This window comes from Haematobia irritans, chromosome 5 (assembly GCF_050003625.1).
Source record: "Haematobia irritans isolate KBUSLIRL chromosome 5, ASM5000362v1, whole genome shotgun sequence".
Lineage (NCBI taxonomy): Eukaryota > Metazoa > Arthropoda > Insecta > Diptera > Muscidae > Haematobia > Haematobia irritans.
Window position 1 is genome coordinate 129355304 of NC_134401.1, and position 25946 is coordinate 129381249.

Below are 25946 nucleotides of genomic sequence, written 5' to 3' on the forward strand. Positions count from 1 at the left end.
GCAAGTTTTGCGAGACTCATAAAATATTCGGAGGTACGGAATTTGAGGAAGATCGGTTGACATACACGCCAATTATGACCACATCGGTGAAAAATATATATGGTAGCTATATCTAAATCTGAACCGATTTTTTCCAAAATCAATAGGGATCGTCTTTGAGCCGAAACAGGACCCTATACCAAATTTTAGGACAATAGGACTAAAACTGCGAGCTATACTTTGCACACAAAAATACATCAACAGACAGACAGACAAACAGACGGACAGACAGACGGACAGACATACGGACATCGCTAAATCGACTCAGAATTTAAATCTAAGCCGATCCGTATACTAAAAGGTTGGTCTATGATTACTCCTTCTTGGCGTGACATACAAATGCACAAACTTATTATACCCTGTACCACAGTAGTGGTGAAGGGTATAAATACACCACTGTGGTATCACAATGGACTGAATAATCTAGGTGAGCCTGACATATCAGGCTACTACTATACCTAACCTAAACTATGGCACTTCTACGATGGATCTCTGATAAATTATATAAATTTCGTTTCCCATGTAGTTTTACAACTTTACCTTAATATCCAACGAGCACTTGTATCATCGCGCGGTATAGAGCAAAAATTCACTCTAATTTGCACATTTTTCCATTGCTATCTCATTTGTGGTATAGATTGGCTAATTAGCATATTTTCCCAGGTATGTGTGGTCCTATCTTTGGTTTTCTTTTTCACGTTTTTTTTAATTCACTATGCTACTTTGGACATATGTTCCTCAAGTTCGAAATTGTAATGAAAGATAAACGAACTTCGATGTGACTACCCGTGAAAAAAAGAAAAACATACAAAATGTTAGTGAGTCAGTCTGCTAGTAAACCAGACGGTTAGTCAGTTTGACTTAGGTTGGGAAACAGAGCAGTGTATGTAACTAAGCTAAAGGCAGCCACTACCGTACTTGTGTTTTTTTTCGCTTTTCTACTTAAACGTCTAATGACCTAAATTAAAAAGCTTTAGATTTGTTCGCTCGTGTTGCTCTTAGGGCTTTTTGCTATTTTAAGCGCTTGTTTTACATGAAATTCCGAAGGCAATATATAGAGCCAACATAAAACAACAGACAGTAGAAAACGAGTTCAATGTAAGATTGAAGATAAGGAGACATTAAATTTGCCAACTAACAAGTGCAAATTTAAATGTCGTAATACGAAATGTCATAATTGAAGATCTTTGAGTTTGAGATGTCAAAGTTGTCCATGTGTTAGTTTTTATAAATGGCGCCACTACTATAGCTGGGAGGAGATCAGACTTATAATGCCCTAATGCCAAACTAACTTAAGCTTAGACAGATTTTATTCCTGTTATTCTTTATTTATTATTATAATACCAAATATATACATTGTTGTGATTTAACTATAGATTATTTTTGCATGCAATTGTCATATAATGCAAACATTTCATCACACTCATTTTACAATACCTCAAGCACTAATATATAAAAATTTTCTTAAGGCACCAAACATCTAATATATTTTAAAAAGATATATGTTTGAAAATGCAATAATTCGCAAGGCATAGCATAGACATTGAAAATGCATCAGACGAACGAAAAGATTTTATAATTCACTCACTCTGCACATTCCACTTTTAATGTATTTACACCAACAAAAATCATGTCTTCAAAATAGTATTAGAGTAATTTTTTCTGATATTATAAAGCCATTGGTAAGTAAATATTTTTCATCGTGTATGTTGAAAACATTGCTGCTCACCTTAACGTGTAAATGTTTGCTTACAAAATTTAATTTTGGCAATAAGCCATAGGAGGCAATCTTGATTTTGCAACAGCAGATATCAGACATCCAACACAAATGCCTACCATTGAACTTGAGAATTAGAAAACTCTTTGAATTTCATAACATATATTTTTATTCTCTGGATTTTAGTGAAATTTTCTGTAGATAATCCACAAATTTGATAAAAAAAAGGTCGTTTATTTCGTCACATTCGTTTGAAAATTTTCCACATATACATAAAGATTAAACATTCCTTTTTTTATATTTTTTTTCTTCATATACTCTATTGTGTGGATAATCTGAAGAATTTTGTTTATTAATTCATTTTTTATTATTATCAAAAATAAAATGATATCTGAACAAAAAAAAAAAAATATATAAAATATATGACAATGCACAGTGGGATGATTTTACCTGTGAGTGATCAATTAATTTATGCAAATATGGCACATTTATTTATAACAGATGCCTGTAGACCTATTTTTACAATAAATAAATATGTCAAACTGTAAAGGATAAAGTGGCAGCCCGATTACACTTCAGGCTCACTTAGACTATTCAATCTATTGTGATAAAACTGTAATGGATTTACTCAGAAGATAAAGCAAAATATGTGATAGTGTTATCCAGTGCAAAGTTAGCTTTACATAATCAAAATTTTATTTCTATAGTAAATGTCAAAATTGTATATCTATAGAAAATTTAGTCAACATTTTATTTCTATAGAAAATTATGTCAAAATTTTGTTTCTATAGAAAATTTTGTCAAAATTTTATTTCTACAGAAAATTTTGTCAATATTTTATTTCTTGTAGTTGTTGTATAGTTGACCTTTTAGTAAAATTATTTGTAGAGTTTGTTTATTACAACATGACCTCAAGCCTTACAAACTCTATAGAAATATTTTATTTCTATATAAAATTTTGTCAAAATTTTATTTCTACAGAAAATTTTGTCAAAATTTCATTTCTATAGAAAGTTTTGTCAAAACTTTATTTCTATAGAAAATTTTGTCAATATTTTATTTCTTCTAGTTGATTTTTAGTTGACCTTTTAGTATAATTATTTGTAGAGTTTGTTTATTACAGCATGATCTCAAGCCTTAAAAACTCTATAGAAATATTTTATTTCTATAGAAAATTTTGTCAAAATTTTATTTGTATAGAAAATTTTGACAAAACTTCATTTCTATAGAAAGTTTTGTCAAAACTTTATTTCTATAGAAAATTTTGTCAAAACTTTATTACTATAGAAAATTTGGTAAAATTTTATTACTGTAGAATTTTTTTTCAAAATTATATTTCTGTAGAAAATTTTCGCAAAATTTTATTTCTATAGAATTTTTTTTTTAAATTTCATTGTATGCAAGATTTTGTCAAAATTGTATTTCTATAGAAATTTTTCTCAAAATGTTATTTCTATAGATTTTTTTCTCAAAATTTTATTTCTATAGAACATTTTGTAAAAATTTTATTTCTGACTATGGAAAATTTTCTCAAAATTTTATTTCTATAGAAAATTTTGTCAATATTTTATTTCTTGTAGTTGTTGTTTAGTTGATCTTTTAGTATAATTATTTGTAGAGTTTGTTTATTACAGCATGACCTTAAGCCTTACAAACTCTATAGAAATATTTTATTTCTATAGAAAATTTTGTCAAAATTTTATTTCTATAGAAAATTTTGTCAAAATTTCATTTCTATACAAAGTTTTGTCAAAACTTTATTTCTATAGACAATTTGGTAAAATTTTATTTGTGTAGAAATTTTTTTAAAAATTATATTTCTATAGAAATGTTTCTCAAAATTTTACTTATGTAGAAAATTTTGTCAAAATTTTATTTCTATAGAAAATTTTGTCAAATTTTTTTTTTCATAGAAAATTATGTCAAAATTGTATTTCTATAGAAAATTGTGTCAATATTTTATTTCTATAGAAAAATTTCTCAAAATTGTATTTCTATAGAAAATTTTCTCAAAATTTTATTTCTATAGAAAATTTTCTCAAAATTTTATTTCTATAAAAAATTTTCTCAAAATTGTATTTATATAAAAAATTTTCTCAAAATTTTATTTCTATAGACAATTTTGTCAAAATTTTATTTCTATAGAAAATTTTCTCAAAATTTTTTTTTTATAGAAAATTATGTCAAAATATTATTTCTATAGAAAATTTTGTTAAAATTTTATTTCTATAGTAAGTTTTGTCAAAACTTTATTTCTATGGAAAATTTTGTCAAAATTTTATTTCTATAGAACATTTCGTTAAAATTGTATTTCTGTAGAAAATTTTCTCAAAATTATATTTCGGTAAAAATTTTTTTTGTTTCTATAGAATTTTTTTTTTTTAAATTTAATTGCATGGAAAATTTTGTCAAAATTATATTTCTATAGAAAATTGTGTCAAAATTGTATATTTATAGAAATGTTTCTCAAAATGTTATTTCTATAGATTTTTTTTTCAAAATTTTATTTCTATAGAACATTTTGGTAAAATTTTATTTCTATGGAAAATTTTCTCAAAATTTTATTTCTATAGAAAATTTTGTCAACACTTTATTTCTTGTAGTTTGTGTTTAGTTGACCTTTTAGTCTAATTATTTGTAGAGTTTTTTTATTACAGCATGACTTCAAGCCTTACAAACTCTACAAATAATATTTGATTTCTATAGAAAATTTTCTCAAAATTGTATTTCTATAGAAAATTTTCTCAAAATTGTATTTCTATAGAAAATTTTGTCAAAATTTTATTTCTATAGAAAATTTTGTCAAAACTTTATTTCTATAGAAAATTTTGTCAAAACTTTATTTCTATAGAACATTTTGTTAAAATTTTATTTCGTTAGAATATTTTATTTCTGTAGAAATTTTTCGCAAAATTTTATTTCTGTAGAAAATTTTCTCAATATTTTGTAAAAAATTTCATTTCTGTAGAAAATTTTGTAAAAAATTTTATTTCTGTAGAAAATTTTGTAAGAAATTTTATTTCTATAGAAAATTGTGTTAAAAGTTTATTTCTATAGAAAATTTTCTCAAATTTTATTTCTATAGGAAAATTTTTAAAAAAATTTTGGTAGAATTCTACCAACTGTTGCAACCGTGATAGTGACACCTCGATATTTCATGACCACGTAGACCATTCAGTCCATTGTGATACAACAGGTTGTGAACATATCTCCAGTGTTGCCAGTATTGGAGATTTTTTCAGTCAATGGGTATAAAATTTTGGAGTTGCGGACTTGAGGATTTGGCTATTTTTCCAAATCTAATTTCGGTATTTCGGGATTTTTGGGGTCCAAAGTGTCTAGATTTGGCGACAGGATCTAGAAAAATATTGGCAACACTTCAACTAATGCTGCCCGAAAACATTGTGAGAAGCTTTGATACACTCCGAACTGTCAGCAAGCACTTCTAAGAACCATCCATTCCTGAAACAACTTTTGGTGCTCGGTCAAAACTGGAATCGAACTTATATACATACATGGTGGCTCCCTGAAATTGCACCACGACGATAATACCGAAAAAATCAAAATCATTGGTTAAACCTATTATGCTATATGGCGCTATCAGCGTCTTCATCGATAATTAAATGCAGACATAAAGTCCAAGGTAGTAGTTGTTGAGAGCTTAGGATTCTCACTGAACAGCATTATGTAACTCTGTGCTGGCTACCTGGTCACAGTGGAATAATAGAAAATGAAGAAGCAGATATACTGGCTAAAGAGGGCGCTCGTGGAACGAATAACATGTTTCCTCCTATGATAAACTGTTGGAAGGAAGTTGGGTCTCATTGAAATGTGACTATCAAACAAATTTGATTTGGGACTGTAGGAATTGTGAAATTAGGATGGCTATGAACATATAGGAATTGTAGCCTTTAATAGGCATTATAACTGGATATAGCACACTTGGAAGATATAGGCCATATAGCTGATGACCTTCGCAAATGGTGTCTGAACCCGTAAGATAACGAAGACTCGTGCCACTTCCTGTGCCAGTGTCCACATTATCCTTTAAAAGAAATAAATTATTTGGCGCCTTTTTTCAGGCTCTCGTCGATCTGCGGGACTGTAGCTTAAGGAACATATTCGCCTACATCAGGGCCTCTGGTTGGATGTTTTAAGCAACTTTAAGGAAGACGGATACATGAAAGTTCTTGAACGACTTTAAAGGGGACCACCTCACTAAAAATAATCTAAGAAAATTATCTACAGGAACCGTAAAAGACTCAGCTGATAGTGTGTTTCTCAAAATAGTGCGAGATCTATCAACCATAGTAGATTGTAAATCTGACAAAACTGTGTTTTGACAAAAAAAACATTAAATTTGATCGGTGATTGATATTATAAATTCCATGATTGAGGCAATTTCAATCAAAAATTAATAAGATCAATTAATTTCGTGGTTGAAACCACAGGTTGTGTTCGAGAAATCGCAAATGTTCAGTCTTCATCATGAATATCCGTTCATACTATGTGCACGCCTGTTGATTACTTAAGCTGACATTTTACTAATAAAATATGTGCAAATTGGATTCTGTGTTACCCAACTCGAAAACGTCTGGCCACAGGAATATTAAAGAAACCTTGAAGTTCGATAAGTTTGTAGGACTAAGAACTACCTGACATACTCAAGATACACCAAAATCTGTTGGCATGTTTTCAGGAATATCATATTGCGAATGGGCTCTTAATATGGATGATGAATAAGTTTTGGTTAAAGTACATTGACGGATGTATGGGATGGACACCCAATTTAGGAAATTTTGAAGAAAATTGTTGGAATCTCCATTTACTGCCTTTGGATGTTGTATATTTAGTTCGTATTTACATACGCTCCAATTCGGATGAAGGTATGATATCCCAATATTTTTGGTTGTTCCCAAGTATACATAAAACGTTCACACAACATTGTTTTAGAAATAAATTATTCATAACATCAAAGACTGTTACTGTACATCTTCTCTCTTCTCTCAACGAACGAAACAATTAATTTATTTGAAATTCTAGCATATTATCTATGCTAAATACTTTGTGAGAAATTACTTTTGCAAATTCATTTGCCAAAAATGACATAATTTCACCTTGACATATTTTGACACGATTTTGTTTTTCTTTATACGCATACCATTTTCGCTTTATATGATTTATTTTAGCGTATAGCATTAGATGTTAGAATGGATAAAGGAATATATAAACACGCAAGTTTTTCTTTATCAATTTGTTATAAATATTTGATTTTCAAAAATTATCTATTTAGGATTTTACTCATTGAAATAGACATTGATTTTAACATTGAAAGAAGTCCTATTATCTTTGACAGAGCTTTTGTCCCATGATAAGAATGCTATTATAATGTAAAAAAATGAAATACGTATCTTTCTTTCATTTAACAAATATGATATTCGATTAAAATACGATTTATGGTTAATACCAACCGACAGACGGACATCAAAGTAAGGGTCTTCATACGAAGGCAGATATATAACATGATAATGGTCGGACATCGCTCATGCTCTTTACATTCGGCAAATGTACAATGAGACTAAAATTAGATTCTATTAAATTAGGGTTCAATGATGTTTTGCATTACATTGGAATATGCATCTTCACAAACTTTATAATTTCAATTCCTCTCTCTCCCGTTCTTTTGTAAAATATCTTTCTAATATTTAGATAGATAACATAATTTAAAATATCCCAGAATTAAACAAGTATATACGGCCGTAATTTCGGCCAGGCCGAATCTTATGTACCCTCCACCATGGATTGCGTAGAAACTTCTACTAAAGATGGTCATCCACAATTAAATTACTTGGATTGCGGCCGATGGCAAGGCATCTTAAAACATCTTAACATCATCTTCTAAATTGTAAATTAGTGCATGCGGGTAGACAAAAGAGAGGTCCATTAAATATGTATTCAGTTCTTGACCGGTATATATAGGGAAGAAATAATTACGAAACCATACGAACTTTTATAGAGCCAGAATTGAAATATGGGGGTCGCTTTATATGGGGGCTATATACAATTATGAACACGCACCCAGAGAAGGAATATGATCACCTCAAACATGTTTTAAGAGCAAAATGTTATTTTTGGGTGGTGATCATGTAACATATTTTCGCAACCATGTTATTTTCTCGGAAAACATGTATCTGATTTCGGCAAGAAGGTTATATTTGACGAGAAAATAACATTTTAGTGACAAACATGTTACATGGTCACCATACAAAAATAACATTTTCAGCATGCGAGTCTACCAAAAATGATAGATTTTTTACTGTTTGGTAGATTGGTAGAATTCTTGATGTTTTGGAAGATTTTGCAATATACTCCTCTCCCACTATTAAATGCTTCATAAATTTTCTACAGAAATAAAATTCTGACAAAATTTTCTATAGAAATAAATTTTTAACAAAATGTTCTATAGAAATACAAAAATTTGACAAAATTTTCTATGGCAATAAAACATTGGTAGATTATTTTTGGCTCGAGTGGCAAACGCGATTTTTCTGTGATTGGGGATCAGTTTATTTGCGGACCAATTTTGGCATGGTTGTTATCGGCCATACACTAGCGAAATCTACCAAATTTCAACCGGACCGGAAAAATTTTGCTCCTTCAAGAGGCTCCGGAGGTCAAATCTGGGGATCGGTTTATATGGGGGCTATATATAATTATGGACCAATTTGTGCACGGTTGTTAGAGACCATATACCAAGATCATGTACAAAATTTCAGCCGGATCGGATGAAATTTGCTTCTCTTTGAGGCTCCGCAAGCCAAATCTGGGTGTCGTTTATATGCGGGCTACATATAATTATCGACCGATGTGAACCAATTTTTGCATGATTGTTAGAGACTATATTCCAACATCATGTACAAAATTTCAGCCGAATCGGATGAAATTTGCTTCTCTTTGAGGCTCCGCAAGCTAAATAAGGGGATCAGTTTATATGGGGGCTATATATAATTATGGACCGATGTGGACCAATTTTTGCATGGTCATTAGAGACCATATATTAACACGATGTACCAAATTTTAACCGGATCGTATGAATTTTTCTCCTCCAAGAGGCTCCGGAGGTCAAATCAGGGGATCGGTTTATATGGGAGCTATATATAGTTATGGACCGATGTGGACCAATTTGTGCACGGTTGTTAGAGAGACCATATACCAAGATCATGTACAAAATTTCAGCCGGATCGAATGAAATTTGCTTCTCCTTGAGGCTCCGCAAGCCAAATCTGGGGATCGGTTTATGTGGGGGCTATATATAATTATGGACCGATGTGGACCAATTTGTTACAGACCATATACCAACATCATGTACAAAATTTCAGCCGGATCGGATGAAATTTGCTTCTCTTTGAGGCTCCGCAAGCCAAATAAGGGGATCGGTTTATATGGAGGCTATATATAATTATGGACCTATGTGGACCAATTTTTTGCATGGTTTGCATGGAGACCATATACCAACACCATGTACCAAATTTCAGTCAGATCGGATTAAATTTGCTTCTGTTAGAGGCTCCGCAAGCCAAATCTGGGTGGCCATTTATATGGGCCAACTACTTCTGCCAAGTTTCAAGTCGATATTTTGTTTCGTTCGGAAGTTAGCGTGATTTCAACAGACGGACGGACATGCTTAGATCGACTCAGAATTTCACCACGACCTATATACTTTATGGGGTCTTATAGCAATAGTTCAATGTGTTACAAACGAAATGACAAAGTTAATATACCCCCCATCCTATGGTGGAGGGTATAAAAAAAAACAACGCTATGAGTATGAACTAGAGTAGTGCGAATAGAAAAATTTTACATCCATAATTTGTTGGTCTATTACCTACGGCTTATAAATCTTGATAATTTTACTTAAATAAGTTATGAATATTGAGTAAATACTCTTTCATCTTTCCTTCAAAATAGGCCTCCTTAATTTATGTGGCACGTAGAGAATTGCACAAAAGATACCGCCACTTCCGTTTCTATAGTCTATGGTCTCATCCAGTGGTGATTCATTAGCCAAGGGAAATATCTTTTGGTTTCTTGTCATAATAGATTACCGGAAATATTACGAATGAAATGGAAACACATAAAAATCTAATTGTTCAGTGTATCTTCTTCAAGTGTTCTGACAAACCATTCTAGCAAAGAAATTATTTATATTTTTCTACCATCTGACGAAAATCTATAAACAAAAAATTAACAAACAGAGGCACAAGATCACTCACTAAACAAAACATTTAGTGAGAAATTAATTTCTCATAACAAATATCAATGTCAGAATATGACAGCTAAAAAAATCGTATACAAGCGGAATATGCTTCAAAGGCAATGAAGCAGCACTTGTTCGATAGGTAATAGTTTGCTGACGCCAAAATTGTTTAGCTAAAACAATGATCGATTAAGTTAAAATGATTCAAGAGAATTCTGTTTAAAAGTTAAATTTCAAAAATTTTCCATAGTTTTAGAAAATTTTCATGTTGAATAAAATATTGATAAAATATCTTGTAAATCATTTTTTAAATTATGTTTATGTGGTCACTGAATACAATAAGGGTAATATTCGTAAAATTATATCAATTATAGGTTTTCAATCCCATATTAATATACTGATCAATAATGAAAAAATTCCTAAGTCTACACAAAAAACAAAGTAAATTGTTTTATAGGAAAAATGAACTACCTTGTGCGAAAACTTAACAAAATTGTTCTAGACATTTTGAGATTTTCACAAAGCGTTGTTAAAACCAGAAAAATTTAACTGCAATTCACGAAATTACGCCCTCTTACAGAAGAAAAAAATGAACTAAAAGTAAAGAAAAAATCATTGGCGCCAAACTATGACCACTTTAGTCATATAGTAGTTCATTCTTACTATTTTTGGGAATGCTAGCTCTAGATGCCCGCACAATATCACAATGGGCTGAATGCTTTGCTTTCACTTTGTCTGTACAGAGTGCGCATTTTTTAAATGTTGCCAACAACCTAAAAAAATGCTATCATTTTAGCGGGCAGAAAGAATTTAAAAGAGTAAACAGGGCAATCGCAGAACTCTCGTTAGTCAGCTGTGCTGAAAATGCCTGCAATTTTCCTCTATGCGTGTGGCACTATTTTCACAAGAGAATTCGAAGTCTTTTCGCACTTTTGCCTGTTTTTTTTTTTCTTGAAATGAACCTTAGAAGTACATGTTTTGGACAAAATGCAAAAAAGCTGCGCATTTTTTACTTAGTACTTTTTTACGATTATTTATGCAATTTTATTTGGGGAAATTTTTATGGTACATAAACGTACGCTATTGACATTGGATAAAATGGAATTTAATTTTGACATCGAATGCGGCCATGTCACCCGCATTTATTAACCGATTTTGTATCATAATTGATTAAAGCTCTGAAGCTAGCCAGAAGTTATTTTAAAATAAAACATCATACAAAAAAATATTTTTTGTCTTCAACCACGAAATTAATTGATCCAATTAATTTTTTATTGAAATGTCTTCAATCACAGAAATGAAAGTCAATTAAAAAATTAATTTATATTATTAATACTTGTGATGGATTTTTGTTTCAATTAAAAAATTTGTTGATTCAATTAAAATTTTAAATGAATATTTTTTAAAATATTTTATATATTTTAATTGGAAAAAAATTTCGTGAAGATCAATGTGTTTTACCTACACTATAAGATAAAACAGTTTTAAACAAGTATATACGGCCGTAAGTTCGGCCAGGCCGAATCTTATGTACCCTCCACCATGGATTGCGTAGAAACTTCTACGAAAGACTGTCACTGTTACTTACCGATGGCAAGGTATCTTAAAACTTCTTAACGTAGTTTTCTAAATTGTGAGTTAAGCCATACGAGGTATATATTAGACAAAGCGGTACATGGACGATATGGACTTTTGCACGGTACGTAGAGAGGCAGAATTGAAATATGGGGGTCGCTTATATGGGGGCTATATACAATTATGAACTTGATATGGACCAATTTTTGTGTGATTTGTGATCGATTTATCTGAGGGCTATATTAACTATAGACCGATATGGACCTATTTAGGTATTATTGTTAACGGTCATATACTAGCACAATGTACCGAATTTCAACTGACTTGATTGAAATTTGCTCTTCCAAGAGGCTCCAAAAACAAATCTCGGGATAGGTTTATATGGGGGCTATATATGATTATGGACCGATATGGACCAATTTTGGTTGTTAAATATCATATACTAACACCACGTACCAAATTTCAACCAGATCGGATGAATTTTGCTTCTCCAAAAGGCACCGGAGGTCAAATCTGGGGATCGGTGTATATGGGGGCTATATATAATTATGAACCGATGTGGACCAATTTGTGCACGGTTGTTAGAGACCATATACCAAGATCATGTACAAAATTTCAGCCGGATCGGATAAATTTTGCTTCTCTTAGAGGCTCCGCAATCCAAATCGGGGGATCGGTTTATATGGGGGCTATACATAATTATTGACCGATGTGGACCAATTTTTGCATAGTTGTTAGAGACCATATACTAACACCATGTACAAAATCTGGGGATCGGTTTATATGGGGGCTATATATAATTATGGATCGATGTGAACCAATTTTTGCATGGTTGTTAAAGACCATATACTAACACAATGTACCAAATTTCAGCCGGATCGGATGAATTTTGCTTCTCTTAGAGGCTCCGAAAGCCAAATCGGGGGATCGGTTTATATGGGGGCTATATATAATTATGGACCGATGTGGACCAATTTTTGCATGGTTGTTAGAGACTATATACTAACACCATGTATCAAATTTCATCCGAATCGGATGAAATTTGCTTCTCTTAGAGGGTCTGCAAGCCAAATTTGGGGTCCGTTTATATGGGGGCTATACGTAAAAGTGGACCGATATGGCCCATTTGCAATACCATCCGACCTACATCAATAACAACTACTTGTGCCAAGTTTCAAGTCGATAGCTTGTTTCGTTCGGAAGTTAGCGTGATTTCAACGGACGGACGGACGGACATGTTCAGATCGACTCAGAATTTCACCACGACCCAGAATATATACTTTATGGGGTCTTAGAGCAATATTTCGATGTGTTACAAACGGAATGACAAAGTTAATATACCCCCATCCCATGGTGGAGGGTATAAAAATCGTGAACGGAGGTTCACGAAATTGCCATAAGAATCGGGTAGCACTCATTGATAAGTTCACCACCTGTGGTATCACAATGGACTATCCAAGTGAGTCCATAAAAATATAGAGCTGCCACTATACCTAACCTAACCATGGTATCGCAAACGGATATTCATGATCCACACTGGATGTTCACGGTTTTGTAGATGGATATTCATGATGAACACTGAAGATACACTTTTTCGCGAACACAATTTCTCGAACTAGCACTCCTTTTTTATACCCACCTCCATAGAATGGTGATGAAGGTATAATAAGTTTGCCATTACGTTTGTAACACATCGAAATACCGGTTTCCGACTATATAAGGTATATATTCTTGATCAGGGAGAAATTTTAAGACGATATAACCATGTCCATTTGTCTGTATGTTAATCACACCAAACCATTCAATAATGGCGCTATCATCCTGAAATTTTTACAGATTCCGCTTTTGTCTGCAGACAGGTCAAGTTCGGTCCATGTTTTGATATAGCTCCCATATAAACCGACTCAAGACGATATTACCATGTCCATTTGTCTGTATGTTAATCACACCAAATCATTCAATAATGGCGCTATCATCCTGAAATTTTTACAGATTCCGTTTTTGTCTGCAGACAGGTCAAGTTCGGTCCATGTTTTGATATAGCCCCCATATAAACCGACTCATCGTAGTGGTACTTTAGGACTAAAAATAGGTATGCCGAACATGATGTGTATCGGTCCATGTATTGGTATAAAGGGTGATACGGTCAAAATTTGGTAAATATAAACTTGACGTATTTCTTTCAATTTTCATTTAAAAAAACCTGAACACCCCTCATTTTGAAGGTGTGTGTGTGTGTAGAATGTTGCTCCTATTTTGATTTTGGAATTCACTCTTCAGTTGTCAAAATGCCGTCCAAGCAAGAAGAGCAGCGTATCAAAATTTTGCTCGCGCATCGCGAAAATCCGAGCTACTCGCACGCAAAGCTGGCAAAATCACTAAAAGTTGCCAAATCAACCGTTACAAATGTAATTAAAGTGTTTGAGGAACGTTTGTCGACAGCCAGGAAGTCTGGATGGGGGGAAATCGAAAACCGGAAGCCGCTGAGACAACAAAGAGAGAGCCGGTAGTTTCAAGCGAAACCCTAACCTCTCTCTCCGAGATGCCGCAAATAAGCTGGGTGTATCGTCTACAACCGTGCATCGAGCCAAAAAACGAGCCGGACTATCGACTTACAAGAAGGTAGTGACTCCAAATCGCGATGATAAACAAAATACGACGGCCAAAGCGCGATCCCGGAGGCTGTACACGACGATGCTGACGAAGTTTGACTGCGTGGTAATGGACGACGAAACCTACGTCAAAGCCGACTACAAGCAGCTTCCGGGACAGGAGTTTTATACGGCAAAAGGAAGGGGAAAGGTAGCAGATATTTTCAAGCACATAAAACTGTCAAAGTTCGCAAAGAAATATCTGGTTTGACAAGCCATTTGTACCTGTGGCTTGAAAAGCAGCATTTTCATAGCTTCCGGGACTGTCAACCAAGAAATTTACGTGAAAGAGTGTTTGAATAAACGCCTGCTGCCTTTCCTGAAGAAACACGGTTGTTCGGTACTGTTTTGGCCGGATTTGGCATCTTGCCATTACGGTAAAAAGGCCATGGAGTGGTACGCCGCCAACAACGTGCAGTTGGTTCCCAAGGACAAGAACCCTCCCAACACGCCAGAGCTCCGCCCAATTGAGAAATACTGGGCTATTGTCAAGCGGAACCTAAAGAAGACCAAAAAAAACTGCTAAGGACGAGCAGCAGTTCAAGGCAAACTGGCTTTCTGCGGCGAAGAAGGTGGACAAGGTGGCTGTACAAAATCTGATGGCAGGTGTCAAGCGTGAGGCCCGGCAATTCGGATATGGAAAAGCGAAAGCCTAACTGATTATTTTTCCTGAATTTTATACTAATTGAACTTGAAAAATAAATTTAATTTGATTTTTTAAATAAACGATTTCACCGATTTAGACGCGTTTTCCCTTGACCAAATTTTGACCGTATCACCCTTTAGCCCCCATATAGACCGATCTCCCGATTTGAATTCTTGAGCGCCTAGAAATTGCAAGTTTTATCCGGTTTTCCTGAAATTGGATATATAGAGATATTTGAAAACATGAAATTGGAAATCTAGACGAATTGAGTGTATCGGTCTATGCTCTGGTATAGCCCCAAATAAACCGATCTCTGTATTTGAATTCTTGGACTTCTAGTGATTTTTATCCGATTTGCCCGAAATTGGAAATCTAGTGGTATTTTAGACCCACAAAGAGCTCTGTCGATTCTAGTCCATTTTTGGGTCCATTTTTATTTTGGTGAACCCACCATATATCGATCTACCAATTTCACTTGAAGGCTGGTCATTCAAATTGCCTGAAACTAAAAATAAAATTTTAGGATTTTACTTCTCATACCCATTCAAATAATGGGTGTAAAAATCGGGAGTATTTAGATTTCAAATCAAGGTGTTACTTAAGGGCGTTTTCGTTTCTGTGAAAAGGTATAATCCTAGGTTTGCTCCCAAATTATAATGTCATACTAAATACATAATGCTCTCAGGGATCCTTAGCCCAAAAGCTACATCACTGTCGTTTATATTTTACAGACAATTTTGCACTTTTTATAAGAATCGAAATCGCCATAAGATTTCTTTTGGTTCTTATAAATCCAGAATTTTATAAATGTAATCGTTCTTTGTAGAAAATTTAAATTGAACTTCGGAAACGTACACAAATGCATCTGAAATTCTTTATATTTTCAAGTAACTTACTACGAAGAGGGGTTTTCATAGAAAGTTATTATATTTGATTTGTGGTGGTGGGCATTCTAGATGTGCTCTTAAAAACCCTCTCTCTCCCTCTCTTACTTTTATACAAAAATTGTCTGGGATTTTCTAATTTAGCTAAATTTCCTATTACCCAAACTAACAAAAGACAATAACAATAAATGAATTTAATTGATTGTCATAACAGTAAAATTTAAGCTGAGCTCATTGAGCTATTTTTTAAGCCTTTAATAGAGATCATGACAAGTTCATGAATATAAAACATGGCAATAATTAAAATTAACTTAATGCTACATAAATATACATTAGAAGAGAACATTTCTCTTTTTTTAAATGTATAAACTTGAAATTGAAATAATAAATTAAAAAAACACACAGGCAAATGAAATGACTTCATAAAATAAACTAGCCAAGTGAATAATAAACATTGTTTCCAGAGAATATAAATAATTTTTAGAATTTAACCTAGATGGGCAGTGAAATATATTTAAAACTTAAAAAAATTGCAAGGTTTACCTTTTTTTGAATTATGGTGAATTACCTGGAAATAGAAATAAACAAAGCAGCATGTATAGTAAAATATATTAAATAATTATAAATAATTTTGATTTATTTATATTTCTAATCAAATTATTAAAAACATAAATGGGTTCCGGTCAATGATTTAAAATGATTTGATATTTGCTTTAAGCAAAAACGATACAAAACATACATACTCGTACATACATGAATCGAGACATTCATTTAAATATCTTCAAACATATTTCAAAGTAAAATAGTATATTATTTATGTATATGAAATATCTTGAGTGACAGGCATTAAATGAGACTATAAAACCAAACGTAAGAACCATCCACCCTTGGCCATAAAAAAATGTGACATGCGATTCACATGATTTCCACTGGCGTGAAATATAAAAATTAAGAAAAATTGAGCTATTAAAAATATAAGATGTGATGTATGTATTCTTATAATATTTTCTTGGTACTTATTTGTATTTTTTGAGTTTTTATATTTATTTATATTCTTGCCAATCTTTGGATTCTTGGATTCTATATACATATAACGAACCGTTTGAGAATTATTTTAAATGCAAAATAAATCTTAGGACGCGTGTTCTTCCATGTGTCTAAAGATCTTTAAACATTAACAAATTGCAAATATTTTAAGAAGAGATCCTTAGATCATGTTGAACTGTTTCAATTAATTAGTTTTGTATTGGTCATACACGAATTTTTGAATTTCATCATAATATGAATCATTGTAGTCAATATCGAATATCAGCTTAATTTTCCGAGCAAACAAAGTAGCAAAAAAATCAATGCAAATGTTTGTTTGGATTTGGAAGTTGTACAAAATCGGATCAGATGCAATGAATTTTATACCGACTGATCATAGAATGGATATATTTTTTTAGCACGCGGTGCATTTATTCCACATTAGTTTTGCAGATATTTTGCTACATCATTATTTCGGATTTCATTTGAACAAGTAAAACGTGTTCGTTTTCAATAGCTACGCAAAAATGTGTTGAAATATGTTGCCAAATATTTCACACGAAATTCCCAGTCATCCAAAAAATCTATTGACATAATTTCAAATTTGTTTATACCCTCTACCGTAGGATGGGGGTATGTTATATTAACTTTGTTATTCCGTTTGTAACACATCGAAATATTGCTCTAATACCCCAGAAAGTATATATATATTCTGGGTCGTGGTGAAATTCTGAGTCGATATAAGCATGTCCGTCCGTCCGTCCGTCCGTCCATACGTCTGTTTAAATCACGCTAACTTCCGAACGAAACAAGCTATCGACTTGAAACTTGGCACAAGTAGTTGTTATTAATGAAGGTCGGATGGTATTGCAAATGAGACATATCGGTCCACTTTTAAGTATAGCCCCCATATAAAGGGACCTCCAGATTTGGCTTATGGAGCCTCTAACAGAAGCATACTTCATCCAATCCGGCTGAAATTTGGTACATAGTGTTGGTATATGGTATCTAACAACCATGCAAAAATTGGTCCACATCGGTCCATAATTATATATAGCCCGCATATAAACCGATCCCCAGATTTGGCTTGCGGAGCCTCAAAGGGAAGCAAATTTCATCCAATCCGGCTGAAATGTGGTACATGGTGTTGGTATATGGTCTCTAAGATCCATGCAAAAATTTTTCCACATCGGTCCATAATTATATATAGCCCCCATATAAACCCATCCCCAGATTTGGCTTGCAGAGCCCCCAAGAGAAGCAAATTTCATTCGATCTTGCTGAAATTTGGTACATGGTGTTAGTATATGATCTTTAACAACCGTGCCAGAATTTGTCCATATCGGTCCATAATTATATATAGCCCCCATATAAACCGATCCCCAGATTTGGATTGCGGAGCCTCAAAGAGAAGCAAATTTTATCCGATCCGCCTGAAATTTGGTACATGTTGTTAGTATATGATATCTAATAAACGTGCAAAAATTGGTCCACATCGGTTCACAATTATATATAACCCCCATATAAACCGATCCCCAGATTTGGCTTGCGGAGCCTCTAAGAGAAGCAAATCTCATCCAATCCGGTTGTAATTTGGAACATGGTGTTAGTATATGATCTTTAACAACCGTGCCAGAATTTGTCCATATCGGTCCATAATTATATATAGCCCCCATACCAACCGATCCCCAGATTTGGGGATCCAATCTGGTTGTAATTTGGAATATGGTGTTAGAATATGATCTTTAACAACCATGCAAAAATAGGTCCACATCGGTTCACAATTATATATAGCCCCCATATAAACCGATCCCCAGATTTGGCTTGCGGAGTCTCTAAGAGAAGCAAATTTCATCCAATCCGGTTGTAAGTTGGAACATGGTGTTAGTATATGATCTTTAACAACCGTGCCAGAATTGGTCCATAATTATATATAGCACCCATATAAACCGTTCTCCAGATTTGACCTCCGGAGCCTCTTGGAGGAGCAAAATTCATCCGATCCGGTTCAAATGTGGAACGTGTTGTTAGTATATGGCCGCTAATAACCATACCAAATTTGGTCCATATAGGTCTATAGTTATATATAGCCGATCACACAAAAATTGGTCCATATCGGTTCGTAATCATGGTTGCCACTCGAGCCAAAAATAATCTACCAAAATTTTATTTCTATAGAAAATTTTGTGAAAATTTTATTTCTATAGAAAATTTTGTGAAAATTTTATTTCTATAGAAAATTTTGTGAAAATTTTATTTCTATAGAAAATTTTGTTAAAATTTTATTTCTATAGAAAATTTTGTCAAAATTTTATTTCTATAGAAAATTTTATGAACATTTTATTTCTATAGAAAATTTTTTGAAAATTTTATGTCTATAGAAAATTTTGTGAAAATTTTATTTCTATAGAAAATTTTGTTCAAATTTTATTTCTATAGAAAATTTTGTCAAAATTTTATTTCTATAGAAAATTTTGTCAAAATTTTATTTCTATAGAAAATTTTGTTAAAATTTTATTTCTATAGAAAATTTTGTCAAAATTTTATTTCTATAGAAAATTTTGTCAAAATTTTATTTCTATAGAAAATTTTATCAAAATTTTATTTCTATAGAAAATTTTGTGAAAATTTTATTTCTATAGAAAATTTTGTGAAAATTTTATTTCTATAGAAAATTTTGTGAAAATTTTATTTCTATAGAAAATTTTGTGAAAATTTTATTTCTATAGAAAATTTTGTTAAAATTTTATTTCTATAGAAAATTTTGTGAAAATTTTATTTCTATAGAAAATTTTTTTAAAATTTTATTTCTATAGAAAATTTTGTCAAAATTTTATTTCTATAGAAAATTTTGTCAAAATTTTATTTCTATAGAAAATTTTATGAACATTTTATTTCTATAGAAAATTTTTTGAAAATTTTATGTCTATAGAAAATTTTGTGAAAATTTTATTTCTATAGAAAATTTTGTCAAAATTTTATTTCTATAGAAAATTTTGTCAAAATTTTATTTCTATAGAAAATTTTGTTAAAATTTTATTTCTATAGAAAATTTTGTCAAAATTTTATTTCTATAGAAAATTTTGTTAAAATTTTTTTAAAATTTTATTTCTATAGAAAATTTTGTCAAAATTTTATTTCTATAGAAAATTTTATCAAAATTTTATTTCTATAGAAAATTTTGTTAAAATTTTATTTCTATAGAAAATTTTGTCAAAATTTTATTTCTATAGAAAATTTTGTTAAAATTTTTTTAAAATTTTATTTCTATAGAAAATTTTGTCAAAATTTTATTTCTATAGAAAATTTTATCAAAATTTTATTTCTATAGAAAATTTTGTGAAAATTTTATTTCTATAGAAAATTTTGTTAAAATTTTATTTCTATAGAAAATTTTGTCAAAATTTTATTTCTATAGAAAATTTTGTGAAAATTTTATTTCTATAGAAAATTTTGTGAAAATTTTATTTCTATAGAAAATTTTGTCAAAATTTTATTTCTATAGAAAAATTTGTGAAAATTTTATTTCTATAGAAAATTTTGTTAAAATTTTATTTCTATAGAAAATTTTGTTAAAATTTTATTTCTATAGAAAATTTTGTCAAAATTTTATTTCTATAGAAAATTTTGTTAAAATTTTGTCAAAATTTTATTTCCATAGAAAATTTTGTCAAAATTTTATTTCTATAGAAAATTTTGTGAAAATTTTATTTCTATAGAAAATTTTGTGAAAATTTTATTTCTATAGAAAATTTTGTAAAAATTTTATTTCTATAGAAAATTTTGTTAAAATTTCATTTCTATAGAAAATTTTGTGAAAATTTTATTTCTATAGAAAATTTTGTGAAAATTTTATTTCTATAGAAAATTTTTTTAAAATTTTATTTCTATAGAAAATTTTGTCAAAATTTTATTTCTATAGAAAATTTTGTCAAAATTTTATTTCTATAGAAAATTTTGTCAAAATTTTATTTCTATAGAAAATTTTGACAAACTGAATTATATACGTATTTAATCGATCTTTTTTGATTTAATATATACCACGTATAGACTTACATACAATTTAGAAGACGGTGGTAGGAGGTTTTAAGATACCTTGCCATCGGCAAGCGTTACCGCAACTTAAGTAATTCGATTGCGGATGGCAGTGATTAGAAGAAGTTTCTACGCCATCCATGGTGGAGGGTACATAAGCTTCGACCTGGCCGAACTTACGGCCGTATATACTTGTTTTCTGCTCGGACTCTAATTCTGAAGTGGAAAATTTTGATGTCGAATACTAAAAGAAGCAACGTTTCAAGAAGCAATGCAAATAAATGGAAACATTCTTCAGAGAAGAAAAGGGTAAAGCTGGTAGGATTTCTACCTACTCGCGTCATCGATTTGCGAAAAAATTGATGAACAAGTTAAAAGATTAAACTTGCGAATGCATGTTACCAGTTTTAAATTTACTGGATATGTTTTACTGAATTTTATGTAATAGGTTATCAAAATAGTTAATTATGTTAATTAACTGTTTCCTTTGTATTTTTCGTGGAATGTAATAAATAGTAAAATACTAGTAAGGATTTAAAAAAAAAACTTTACCAAAAAAAAAAAAAAATACTATTTTGTGTGATTTTTTTCAAAATTTTCATCGGTAACACTGGCTGGGAAAATCTCGAAAGTACATACTCGTGAAATCTATGTTCAATTATTGAGACTGAGTTAAAAAAAAAACGTGTGCATTATTTATTATTTTTCAAACGCATCACTTTAGTATCTATTTCACTAGAGATTTTTTTTGTTTAATTACTTGAATATTTTCCCTGCACTTATACATAATACCGTATGCCATACATTACTTTCAAAATTTTCCTTTCATGCAGTAATTATTGCTTTCGCTCAAGTTCACTACAATCAATGTTCATAAGATCATCTGTGACACGTGACCAATGAATTTTGTTATTGTGGCCTCTTGTGAATTTGAATTATACTAAATTTACACTTTTCATCACACCTATCATAAGTCCATTTTTTTCCTTTACACAAGACTTCAGTCTCAATATTTTTTGTCCACACTAATTACTCTGTAGCTGATTCAGATCAGATAAGAACGTTATTTATAAAAATGCACACTAATATTTCCGGTTTGTTCATAATCATAGAAGTGATTTTGTACAGATCTATTTTTGTTTGTTGTTTTGTATTTTTCGCCACTAATTTAGCAAAAAGTGTTAAACTGTCGTTAGACTTAATTTGGTGCATTTGTGTGTGACTCGTTAGTATGGTGTATGGTACTATTGTCAGCAAACATGGAGGCACAGTGGGGTAAATGAAGAAGTAAACATCGATCAAATAGGAAAATTTACAAAAGCTGCTGCTCTACTAATTTTAGTTATAATATTAAACTAAATTAGATGAAATTAAATTGTAACTTTATAATGAATAAATAAATAATAAAATAAATAAATAATAAAATAAATACAATTATTTTGAGACTTTTATTTTTTAATGGACTGTTTGGGTCAATATGTATTATTTCATCTTTTTTTCTCAACGGTTCTTCGGCTTTTTATACCCTCCACCATAGGATGGGGGTATATTAACTTTGTCATTCCGTTTGTAACACATCGAAATATTGCTCTAAGACCCCATAAAGTATATATATTCTGGGTCGTGGTGAAATTCTGAGTCGATATAAGCATGTCCGTCCGTCCGTCTGTCCGTCTGTCCGTCTGTCCGGCTGTCCGTCCGTCTGTGGAAATCTCGCTAACTTCCGAACGAAACAAGCTATCGACTTGAAACTTGGCACAAGTAGTTGTTATTGATGTAGGTCGGATGGTATTGAAAATCGGCCATATCGGACCACGTTTACGTATAGCCCCCATATAAACCGATCCCCAAATTTGGCTTGGGGAGCCTCCCGGAGCAGCAAAATTCATCCGATCCGGTTGAAATTTGGTACCTGATGTTAGTATACGGCCTCTAACAACCATGCAAAAATTGGTCCATATCGGTCCATAATTATATATAGCTCCCATATAAACCGATCCCCAGATTTGACCTCCGGAGCCTCTTGGAGGAGCAAAATTCATCCGATCCGGTTGAAATTTAGTACGTGGTCTTAGTATACGGTCTCTAATACCCATGCAAAAATTGGTCCATGTCGGTCCATAATTATATATAGCCCCCATATAAACCGATCCCCAGATTTGACCTCCGGAGCATCTTGGAGGGGAAAAATTCATCCGATCCGGTTGAAATGTGGTACCTGATGTTAGTATACGGTCTCTAACAACCATGCAAAAATTGGTCCATATCGGTCCATAATTATATATAGCCCCCATATAAACCGATCCCCAGATTTGACCTCCGGAGCCTGTTGGAGGGGCAAAATTCATCCGATCCTGTTGAAATTTGGTACCTGATGTTAGTATACGGCCTCTAACAACCATGCAAAAATTGGTCCATATCGGTTCATAATTATATATAGCTCCCATATAAACCGATCCCCAGATTTGAACTCCGGAGCCTCTTGGAGGAGCAAAATTCATCCGATCCAATTGAAATTTAGTACGTGGTGTTAGTATATAGTCTCTAACAACCATGCAGAAATTGGTCCATATCGGTTCATAATTATATATAGCTCCCATATAAACCGATCCCCAGATTTGACCTCAGGAGCCTCTTGGAGGAGCGAAATTCATCCGATCCAGTTGAAATTTGGTACATGGTGTTAGTATATGGTATCTAACAACCATGCAAAAATTGGTCCATATCGGTCGATAATTATATATAGCAAAAGTCATCCGATGCGGTTGAAATTTGGTACATTTTGTCAATATATGGCCTCTAACAGCCATGTAAAAATTGGTCAATATCGGTCTTTAGTTATATATAGCCGATGACTTATTACACAAAAATTGGTCCATATCGCCAAAAATAATCTACCAAAACTTTATTTCCATAGAAAATTTTGTCAAATTTTATTACTATAGAAAGTTGTGTCAAAATTTCATTTCTATAGAAAGTTTTGTCAAACGTTTATTTCTATAGAAATGTTTGTCAAAATTTTATTTCCATAGAAAGTTTTGTCAAAATTTTATTTTTATAGAAAATTTTGTAAAAAATTTATTTCTGTAGAAAATTTTGTCAACATTTTATTTCTATACAAAATTTTGTCAACATTTTACTTCCATAGAAAATTTTGTCAACATTTTATTTCTATAGAAAATTTTGTCAAGTTTATATTTTTATACAAAATTTTGTCACAATTTTATTTCTATAGAAAATTTTGTCAAGTTTTCATTTCTATAGAAAATTTTGTCAAACTATATTATATACGTATTTAATCGGCCTTTTTTTGTTTAATATATACCCCGTATGGGCTAACTTACAATTTAGAAGACAGTGTTAAAAAGTTTTACGATACCTTGCCATCGGCAAGTGTTATCGCAACCCAAGTAATTCGATTGTGGATGACAGCCTTTAGTAGAAGTTCCTACGCAATCCATGGTGGAGGGTACATAAGATTCGGCCTGGCCGAACTTACGGCCGTATATACTTGTTTTATTTGAAATATCTATAGAGGGAAATTTGATTCTATTTAAATTTACATTGATTGCAGATTTTTTTTATTTTTACTTACAACTGTTTTACATTTGCTTTATTTTAAATTAAATGATTAAATTAATCCAAATTAAATAGAATAAAATTAAAGTAATTAAAAAATAATTTTAATTTAAATAAAAATAGTTTAAATTAAAAAAAAAAAATAATAATTAATTAAAACATTAAATTTGACTACATATATTTTAAATAACCTTAATTCTAATTTGATTAATTTCATTAGCTCTCTATTGCAAGTTTATCTACTGTATTTCCATCACATTGTCTGCGTTTGCTTAGTTGCATTTAACAATTCCATTAAAATTTCGAATGTCAATCTGACTGTCATGATTGTATTGTCTGTGTCACACAGTAGTAGTAGTAGTCTGGAAATGCTTAAATGGGGGAAGGCCTACAAACACAAGAGAACAAATGCTGAGTAAATGCATGTCTAAGGTAAACCGGCTTAGTTATTTCCTTAACATGTCAAACAGTTCCTTCTTCGTTAGATTCCTGGTCTAATATGGTTGCTCCATTAAATTTAAATTGTCTAGATTTGTGAGACATTTTTCATTATTTTTTCTACAATCAAAACACTTTACATGCAATGCTCTTAGGCTATGGTTCCACCATTACCATGTCTAGTTCAAGTTAAGACTTCAGTTGATTGGAGGGAAATTGATGGTGACATGCGGTTTTTTTTTACTCAAACATTGTCAGTTCAAATGCTAAATTTCCAGATTAACAAAACAAAATCATGGTTAAAGGCAACGGCAACGGAGGAGATTTTTAGCTGCTGACTGGTGAAGGTGTTACCAAAGTTTTATAATTGGCTTTCGTCGTGAATAGTTTACAGCAATTAAAATACCAATTTTAAATGAAGCCTTAACCAGAGAAGTGGGAGTATTAAATTTTCAATAAATACTACTATGATGTAGGGGGAGAAAAACAATTTTGCCATGAAAAATGGCTTGTCAAGTTTATGGCAGGTCTAGATTGTAGAAAGCAATTGTCAACTTTTTAGAGATTTTCAACTGCAGCTACTGGACATTATGAAAATATTTGGTGGAAATTGCAAACTATCCTGGCCAAGAAAAACCTCTTGTAAATAATGAATAGGCCAAAATGCTGATTTCATCGCTAGTAGTACACATTTTTATACCCTCCATCATAGGGTATTAACTTTGTCATTCCGTTTGTAACTCATCTAAATATTAGTCTAAGACCGCATAATGTATGGACGGACAGGCGGACGGACATCGCTAGATCGACTCAGAATTTCACTACGACCTAGAATATATATATATATATATATATATATATATATATATATATATATATATATATATATATATATATATATATATATATATATATATATATATATATATATATATATATATATATATATATATATATATATATATATATATATATATATATATATATATATATATATATATATATATATATATATATATGTATATGGTCTCTAACAACCATGCAAATACTCCATCCTATCGGTCCATAATTATATATAGCCCCCAAATAAACCGATCCG

At 31.4% G+C, this 25946-nt stretch overlaps 1 protein-coding gene across 3 annotated transcripts in view; it reads right to left on the reverse strand.

Moving 5' to 3' along the window:
• wdp (Leucine rich repeat protein windpipe) overlaps positions 1-25946 on the reverse strand; it is a 191976-nt gene that overhangs the window by 70224 nt on the left and 95806 nt on the right. Inside the window, exon 4 of one of the 3 annotated variants that reach the window (XM_075313381.1) lies at positions 16313-16337. The exons of the other annotated variants lie outside the window; for them this stretch is intronic. The gene's annotated coding sequence lies outside the window, so the exon portion shown is untranslated. The remainder of the gene's footprint in view (positions 1-16312; positions 16338-25946) is intronic. 3 annotated transcript variants of the gene reach the window in all.